This window comes from Manduca sexta, unplaced genomic scaffold (genome assembly GCF_014839805.1).
Source record: "Manduca sexta isolate Smith_Timp_Sample1 unplaced genomic scaffold, JHU_Msex_v1.0 HiC_scaffold_3900, whole genome shotgun sequence".
Taxonomy (NCBI): Eukaryota; Metazoa; Arthropoda; class Insecta; order Lepidoptera; family Sphingidae; genus Manduca; species Manduca sexta.
The window spans coordinates 60-8,523 of record NW_023595020.1 but is presented as its reverse complement, the minus strand read 5'-3'; the positions used below and the strand labels follow the sequence as shown (position 1 = coordinate 8,523).

General features: G+C 36.9%; 1 pseudogene; it reads right to left on the bottom strand.

The window, feature by feature from the left end:
* Positions 1-842: 842 nt before the first annotated feature.
* On the bottom strand, positions 843-7,411 carry LOC119193295 (annotated as a pseudogene).
* Positions 7,412-8,464: the final 1,053 nt, after the last annotated feature.

Here is an 8,464-nt window from a genome sequence, read left to right as displayed (position 1 = left end):
AGTGCCGCTGTGCCGGTTAGTGAGCGACGTGCCACCAAGAGCGTTTGTAGGATTCCAATCAAATATTTCCCTATGGTCTTCAATATCCCGTATCCACATTGACACCGGGTGCGCGTCATCTTGCCCGCTAAACTTTGTTATAAGTTTTCCGTGAGATGTAGTGTGTCGGCTTGGTACGGCGTTTCTTCCGAACTGCCTTCGCTGCCCTTCCGGCAATTTCTCGTTCGTCTTCTAATTTCCAAATGCAAACTCAAGTAGCAACAAATGGCCGAACCACGTTCTTTTTGTACGCGCACTTTGATGGCACTTTATTTCCCCGATCCCGGCCGAGCCCCCAATTTTGTGGGATCACGGGAAGTGCAAACACCAAAAATACCGTAAACTTACGTTTTACTTTTTAAAAATCACAATCACCGTCCTATAATAAAAACGACTTAATCCTACTCTCTCTTTTCTACATACGTCGTCGTCTAACATTACTTTCATTCTATCTCTTTTACTCACCTTCTTAACACTATCTGTCCCTTTCACACACTTATTTTACATTCCGTTTCACTCAACACCTTTCTTACACTCCTACATATATATATTCTATATATATATATATATATATATATATATATATATATATATATATATATATATATATATATATAGATATGTTGCGCAGTCGCATTCACATATTTTACCACATTATGTTCTATGATTCGCAAATTTATCCACAGATTACTGCACTCGTAAACACTAAGTTAGAACATTATACAGAATAGCGCCAACACATCGACATTATTACCACACTTGAATAGGAATAATATGAAAACCGAGTCCACAAGAATTGCCTCCTGGAGGTACAACTGTTAGTAGGTGATGAACCCACTGACCTTGACCCTGACGTCGGGCTCCAGCTGGTGGATCAGCCCGTACGGACTGACGGTGTGCTCGGGGCTGTTCTGACACGTGATGGAGATTCGAACTGTTCGCAACACCACCTCCGGCACCTTATGTCAAATGTTACATAAAAAAAAATATCTTAATAACGATTGAGTATGAAGTAAAAATTAAAAGTTAAGCAACATTGTGTAATAAATTTAATTTATTTTTATTATTTAGAGTGATTTTTTACATTAATCGTCAAAATACGTATAACCGACCTAATCGTCATCTAAAATACATTTACGTATACCATATCGAGGAGGTGCTAGTCATAAAAAAATTCTAATAAAGAAAAATATAAAAATGGCACCATCAATTATTATTATTCTTTCAAACAAATATTTTTAACGCCAGCTGTCGATTAAAATTGTGAAGACAAGATCTTACTTATCTACCACTTCCAAGTTCTTGGTTTACTAACTTAACCAGAAAAAGTATCCACTACTCACATCATAAGTCCCGGCCCACACGATCAACAAACTCTTCCTAAACCACACTCCCTTCGGATACAAATCCACCGTCCACTCGAGGAGTTTCTCCTGCGGCGACACGTCCGCTATCGACGGCCTGGTGGAGAATATGAAGGTCCTCGTGTGGTAGCATGGGAGGGAGTGGAAATTGTCCACTGCAAGCACTGAACCCCACGTGTCTTCGGTGTAGAGGCGCGGCGTGAACAGCATGCGCCCGGCTTCTGTTTGCTGGACCTCTGCTACGCGCTCGTATTGACCTGTATAACAATATATATAATAATAACAGCCCTGTATGTACTTGCCCACTGCTGGGCACGGGCCTCCTCTACTGCTCAGAGGGATTAGGTCTTAGTCCACCACGCTGACGTAGTGCGGATTGGTAGACTTTATATACCCTCAAAATCGTTATAGAGAACTTCTCAGGTATGCAGGTTTCAGATATTTTCCTTCACCGTTAAAGTAAGCGATAAATCACAAAGAATAAACACATAATTTTAGAAATGTCAGAAGTTTTGTGCACTTGGGATTTGACATTGTGTATCTTGGATGGAAACCGTCAAACACTGTTCGGAAGGCAATTTACAATATTAATGTAATGTGCCCTTGTGTTTTGAACCTGCGGACATTCGTCTCGGCAGTAAATTCCACACTCACTCGCCACTTTTTGTATTGAGCTGTAATACTATAATTCCATTAATCATCCATCGCCGACAACTGCCGAAAGGCCAAACTTTTTCATTGTTTTTCTATCTAAATTATTTAATAACATTATTACATATAAATATAAAACTTTCAATTTTGATAGAATTCAGTACTCGGATTGATAATGAGTAGGACAACCCCTTTTATCCAATTCAATAATCGAATCTGATACCCTATGGCTCTTGTAACGGATACGCAACACAACTATGTCACAGTAGCAATAAGCAAAAATTTAATTCAAATTATTGAGTAATAACTAATCACACCTGACTGGTAGCTCATGGCGATCGCCATCCTCTCCATGAAGAACTCTTTGTGCTCCTGTATCAGCGGGCACAGGCAACAAGGCAAGTTGTTTGGGACACATCATTGGAAACCTAAATAAAATTATAGTGTAATTTTGTATTGTCAACTCTATAACCGAAGAAATACCGTATAAAAAGATACTCGAATTAAATAAACAAATCCAATAGCTTTCAATCCTTAGGTTCGACAGTGTAGCAGCTGTTTTCAAAAAATGATCCCAATCTCAATCTTCAATCCGTTTCCGAGAGTGAACCAATCAAAATAACACATTTGTAAGCATGTCAAAATCTCTTTGTTCTGATTGGTCCATTTTTAAGATAGATTTAAAAAAGGAATTTGGATCTTTCATTGAAAATGGCATTAAATGAACCAATAGTAAAGTAATAAGACATTCTTACAGATAACTTATATGGAGTGCTTTATTCTTACTGAGATGTTACAAATTTAGGATTGGAACAGTAAAACATTAAAAAAAAGCACATCCAAAAAGACTGCAGCCTTCGAGGTCACAGCCGATAAAATATTTAATTTTAAAAAATATTATTGTAAAAATAGGTAGATATTGTAATTGTGACTCTTCGGATAATCAACACTTTAGTCGGCCCTAAAATAGTTTTAATCCAATGTCTAACATTCGCCTAAACATAAATCATCATACAAAAATAGTGTCATACCTAATATGCGAGAAGACAGCTGCGACGAGTGACTCCCAATGCGATTTCTTCTCGGCCTCGCTGAGATCGCTCGCGTCCAACTTCTCGCGCTGCTTGTTCAGCCACCGGACCACGAACCTAGGCAGTTGTACTCGTCAATTATAAATTAGGCAGGTACTTTACTACATTTAACATATTGACATGAATGACATTGAATGATCTATTTATCAGTGACCGCCACGCTCAGAGTGTGTTGTCCCGTACTGGCATATGGTAGCGCGACTCGAGCGACTGAGACAGCCTTAGGTACCTATCACTTGCGTACCCAAAAACACAACTACTGCATGAGCCGCAGTCAACGTGTTAAAATAAAAATCGAGGATGGGGTCTAATATCCCTTTTTTATAAACAAACTCAATAGTTATCTTTAAATCGATCCTAAGAACGAACTAATAAGAAAATATTCCCTTCAATTGGAGAGGTGCCGCAATTCGGCATCGCGCGGATCCGAGCAGCTATCTTAGTGCAACAAAATGCTTGGGGCCGTCTTGTATGCGCCGGAAAACACCACCGCAGGTTTTGTTCAGTATGCCGGTGTGAGATATGTAGAGGTTAGGGACTCACAGGGGTAGTGGACTCGGTCTAATACTCGCTCGGATGATGCTATACTCCCAAGTGTCAACATTGGGCCGTAAGACCGGTGAAACCAATATAACCGTTCCACTCACGGCCCCAAGTAATGGTAGCGTTAGCGCGATTTTTGAAAAAGAAAAAGGGCTATTATTATTATATACTAGCTGACCCGACAGACGTTGTCCCGTCTTAACTGTGAATTTGCAGCGCGCATTCTGTCAATCGCTGACAGTTATTTCAAACAATTGACAGTTATATAAAATTAATATTTTCGTTAAGTTTTCTAATTTTCCGCGCAGTTTTTGATTTTTTCTTTCATAAGAACCTTCTCCTGACAATAATAAACACAAACAAAATTATGAAATCGGTCCAGCCGTTCACGCGTGATGGCGTGATCAAGGGAAATAGGGATTCATTTTTATGTATATAGATAGTCAGGCAGGCAGTTGAGACAACTGATAATGCCGGTATCTCGCTATTACTACTAGTTTTAATTTGCAGCTAAGTACAGAATTGTCCAATCGGTCCAGGTCAGGTTAAGAACTCACTGGTAGAGACTCATCTCGTTGTGCAGCACGAGGTCGCTCTGCTGCAGCAGCGCCACGAGAGTCTCTCCCTCCAGCTCGCCCAGCTCCGTCTCCGCGCCGGTGCTGTCCGACCACACCCACTCCAGGTTCCACTTCACAAAGTTCTGGCACGCCTGTCACAAGTTGGTTTAAAGGATGTAGCCATAGTAAAGGTTTTATAAAAGATTTTGAAGCTAGCATATGGTATAATCATGCAAAAATTCGTACAACAAAACTTTATTTTTTAATCTTTCACAATGTATACAAACATTATGATAGTGAATGCTTTAGACATTTTCGACTCAAATATTATCTCCTTAATTTTGAGGGTCAAATTCAAATCACCAGAAGTAGATAGCCAATTGTGTAAGACATAATACCTTGATAATGAGTGCAATTAAATTTTAACTCACCTTGGCGACCTCATTGTGTCCGCATGCCATTGTGTACTGCATCCAGGCGATGAGCTGCCCGCGCTTGGCCGCGTGCGCGATGTGTTGCGACATGTAACTCAGGCATAATGATACCAGATCCTACACATACAAAAAATATCGCAAAATTAACAAAATTATGTTTCATGTTGAATAAGAGTAGCATATTAACTAGCCCTTTATTTAATTAGCCCTATATTATATACTGTCCCACTGCTGGGCCCTGGTCTCTTCTACTACTGAGAGCGATTAGGCCTTAGTCCACCACGCCTAGTGGCCTAGTGCTGATTGGTAGACTTCACACACCTTCAAAATTCCTATAGAGACTTTTACTATATGTGGTGATAAAACTAACAGATACCATGTACAGATCATTAAATGTGCAAGTGCATAAACGAGTATAATTATCGGTAATTACCTTAACATTATATTTATCAGCAAGTGATAACACGGGAAGCACAGTGTGATATGATATCCTTATCTGGCCTGTATAAAAATACCTGGAAAACAATTCATACTCATTAAGTCCAGACTAGTTCAATAACAAAAACTTTATAAGTGACAAACACTATACTTCACTCAATCTCCAATAAGGGGCCGTTCAAGTACTACATAACGTAATTTGGAGGAACGGGGTCTCGTAAAATGTACGATGCGTTTCAGGGACGGAGGGAGTCTTCGTACAACGCGTTATATAACATAGGTTTTTTATTTTAAAACAATAACAAAGGTAATTTAGGAGCTTTCTGGTACTTTGCGTGACATAATTGTGAATATTAGAAAAAAATTACACTTTAGAGTTACGTAACTAGAGGGGGCTAGGGCATAGGGGCGTTACATAGGGGTATAAAATCTTCAAAAATTACGTTACATTATCCTTGAACAGCCCCTAACTACATTGGAATGATGATAATAAAATGAACCAATTAAAAGAAGGACTTATATGTGTGGATATAAGAATGAAACTTTATTCCGGTAAATTCATCTCTGCTACTGACATTAATGTATGGAATAAAAAATCTCTTATGAATTGCCAAATACAGCTATTAGGATAAGAGACTGAATTATTGCTGAAAACTATGAAAAATCGCGAAACATACATGGGGGTGATTCAGATACCCCAAGGGGTGCTCTATCTCTGGGCCTCTGCTTGACACAATTATTTGAAACATCCTGTTTAAATTATTACAGATGCTTTACCATTGTGAGAGAGCAATTTTAACCCATATAACATCGGAATGTTTACCGGCAAACATTCCGATGCTTTAATGATTAATAAATAAAAGTGTATTTACTTTAGAAAATGTGGAAAAACCGAAGCTGCTGTGGGCGTCTCCTGGAGTACAATCCGACTCTCGCGCCACTCACTCCACTCTCTGTTCATTAACATTACCTGCAAAATGTATTTGTTTTATATTAAACCTACTATTGCTTTACATTAGGTACTCTCTGAAAACTTACATGGCTCACAAAACTATCTTTAAACTAAAATATGTAAATGTATAAATAAAAAATATTAATTATTATCATGTATCATTAAAATGGAAAAAATTGTAAACCTATTTTATTGGTTTTCTTTATCAATATGATAAGCGTTTATGCAAAAGTATACTTTTAAAGGATGCTTTAAAGAGGACTGTTGTAAAATTTAATTTTAGTTGAAGTTAAAAATATACATTGACAGAAAGTCATATACTGAAAATGAATTATATAAACAATTTCAATCACCATTTTTATCTGTTATTTGATCTAGGTTTTGTAGGTCTAGGACAATTTAAATAACATTAGACTACATCTTTATAAAATAAAAAGTTGAATTTTTATGAACTTTAATATTAAAATCAAAACTTTAAAGTACCTTACTCAAAAATTTACTGAGTGTCGCTTAGATATGATTGCCTTGCAAGCGTTGACATGTACTCTCTTTTTAGTGAATAAAGGTTTTGATATTTGGAAATTGAAACATTTTAATAAAATCAATTAAGTGTCCTTATATCTGTAACATGCCCACCTGAAACACCTCACTGCTGGCACATAGTATGAGTCTATGGGCTGGATACCCCACCCAGCCACTTCCAAGGTGAGGTCACTCATCAGCTGCTCAGCGTAGAGTGTCGCTATCTTGAGCAACACGCTTTGTGAGTTGTCAACCTGAAATAAATTATTAGTTTTGAGGTGAAATATTAATATATTCTTATGCTGCATCGGTATAAATAGGGCTTCATAAAACAAAAGCAAGTTTTCATTATAAGATGTGATTGTCTAAGCATATTGGCTGTAAATATGGGCTGTGAACCTGTAGACCCTCGGTTCAATTATCAGGTAATTCTTGAAATTTAAACATGAGGAAAATATAAAATAAATTATTAGAATTAAGGATGGAGAGCTTGAAAATCTATAAATAATGTGATGAACACTAAATAAATATATCTTGTTTATAGCAAATAAATTTATGAATGATGTCAGAAGGAACAAGCATAACAATTCGGATTATAATGAAAACAAACCAATTGAAAATGAAATCACATAACACATCACTGGAAATAATTATCATTAACCATGCAAATTAAAACATATGAATGCCGTAATAAAACAAAGGGACAATAAATGCAGTATGTACTTATTAGAATAAAGCGCCTGAGAAAATTATGAGGGACTCTTACCTCCAAGTCTTCATTGGTATCCTTTTCATTGGAATTTTTCTCTGACCCCGAAGGCTTTAGGTTCCGTTGTTATGAAACTCATTTTTAAATTGTGTTTTATTTCTTACTCCATTCACATTAAAAAATAAGAATAATGTTCTTAAATAATACTACAAAATGGAATATTCATTTTATGCTGTTTACAGATTGGTAACAATTGACATTTGTCAAGTGTCATATCACAACTCATATGACAAATCTATGTATTCGATTTTTAATATATAAGTCAGGGAATGAAATATAATTTATACATTAAGTATTATGGTTTGCTTTAATTCCCTTGATAATAATATATTTAATTAACCCCTGAAAAAAAAAGAAAAGAAAATAATTTATTTTTATTTAAATTACCTATATTTTACCATTTGCGTAACATGAAACGTTACGGAACAACTGTCAAAATATATCAATTCGGTCAATTGTCCAATTGTCATAAATACGAACCCGAAAATTTTAAACTGAGTGAATAATATGTAATTTAGTGCTAACTGCATATTCATCCACCTAAACTAAAATGACTCGCAATATGGGTGATGACAGTATATTATTAAGATTATATAAAAGGAAGTACATGATAGTACTGACCACGTTAACAGTTGCAAGTTATATTGTTTATCAAGTGTGTTTATTCTTCACAATATCCGATCCGTCGACTAACAGATTCACGCCTTTAGTGGATCGTTTAGAAGTGAAGGATATGAAGCATTTGCGCTCGGAAGCCGATAGATATATAAACGAGAACGGTGTGATACGAGGTGTGTTCTACCCATACATGAAGAAGTACCGGCCAGATTCGAACAATGAATTTAAATGTTTGAATTCCGAACAGAAAATACCGTATGACCTTATAAATGACGATTACTGTGATTGCGAGGATGGTACGGACGAACCCAGCACCAATGCATGCCCCAATGGCATTTTTTACTGTGATTTCCAGCTATCGAAGCCTATCGCTTTACACCAAGTAGCGTCCAGTAGAGTTAACGATGACATATGCGACTGTTGTGATGGTTCTGATGAATTTCTTCACTCTAACACAAAATTGCTGTCGCAAAGCTCTTCCAGGCA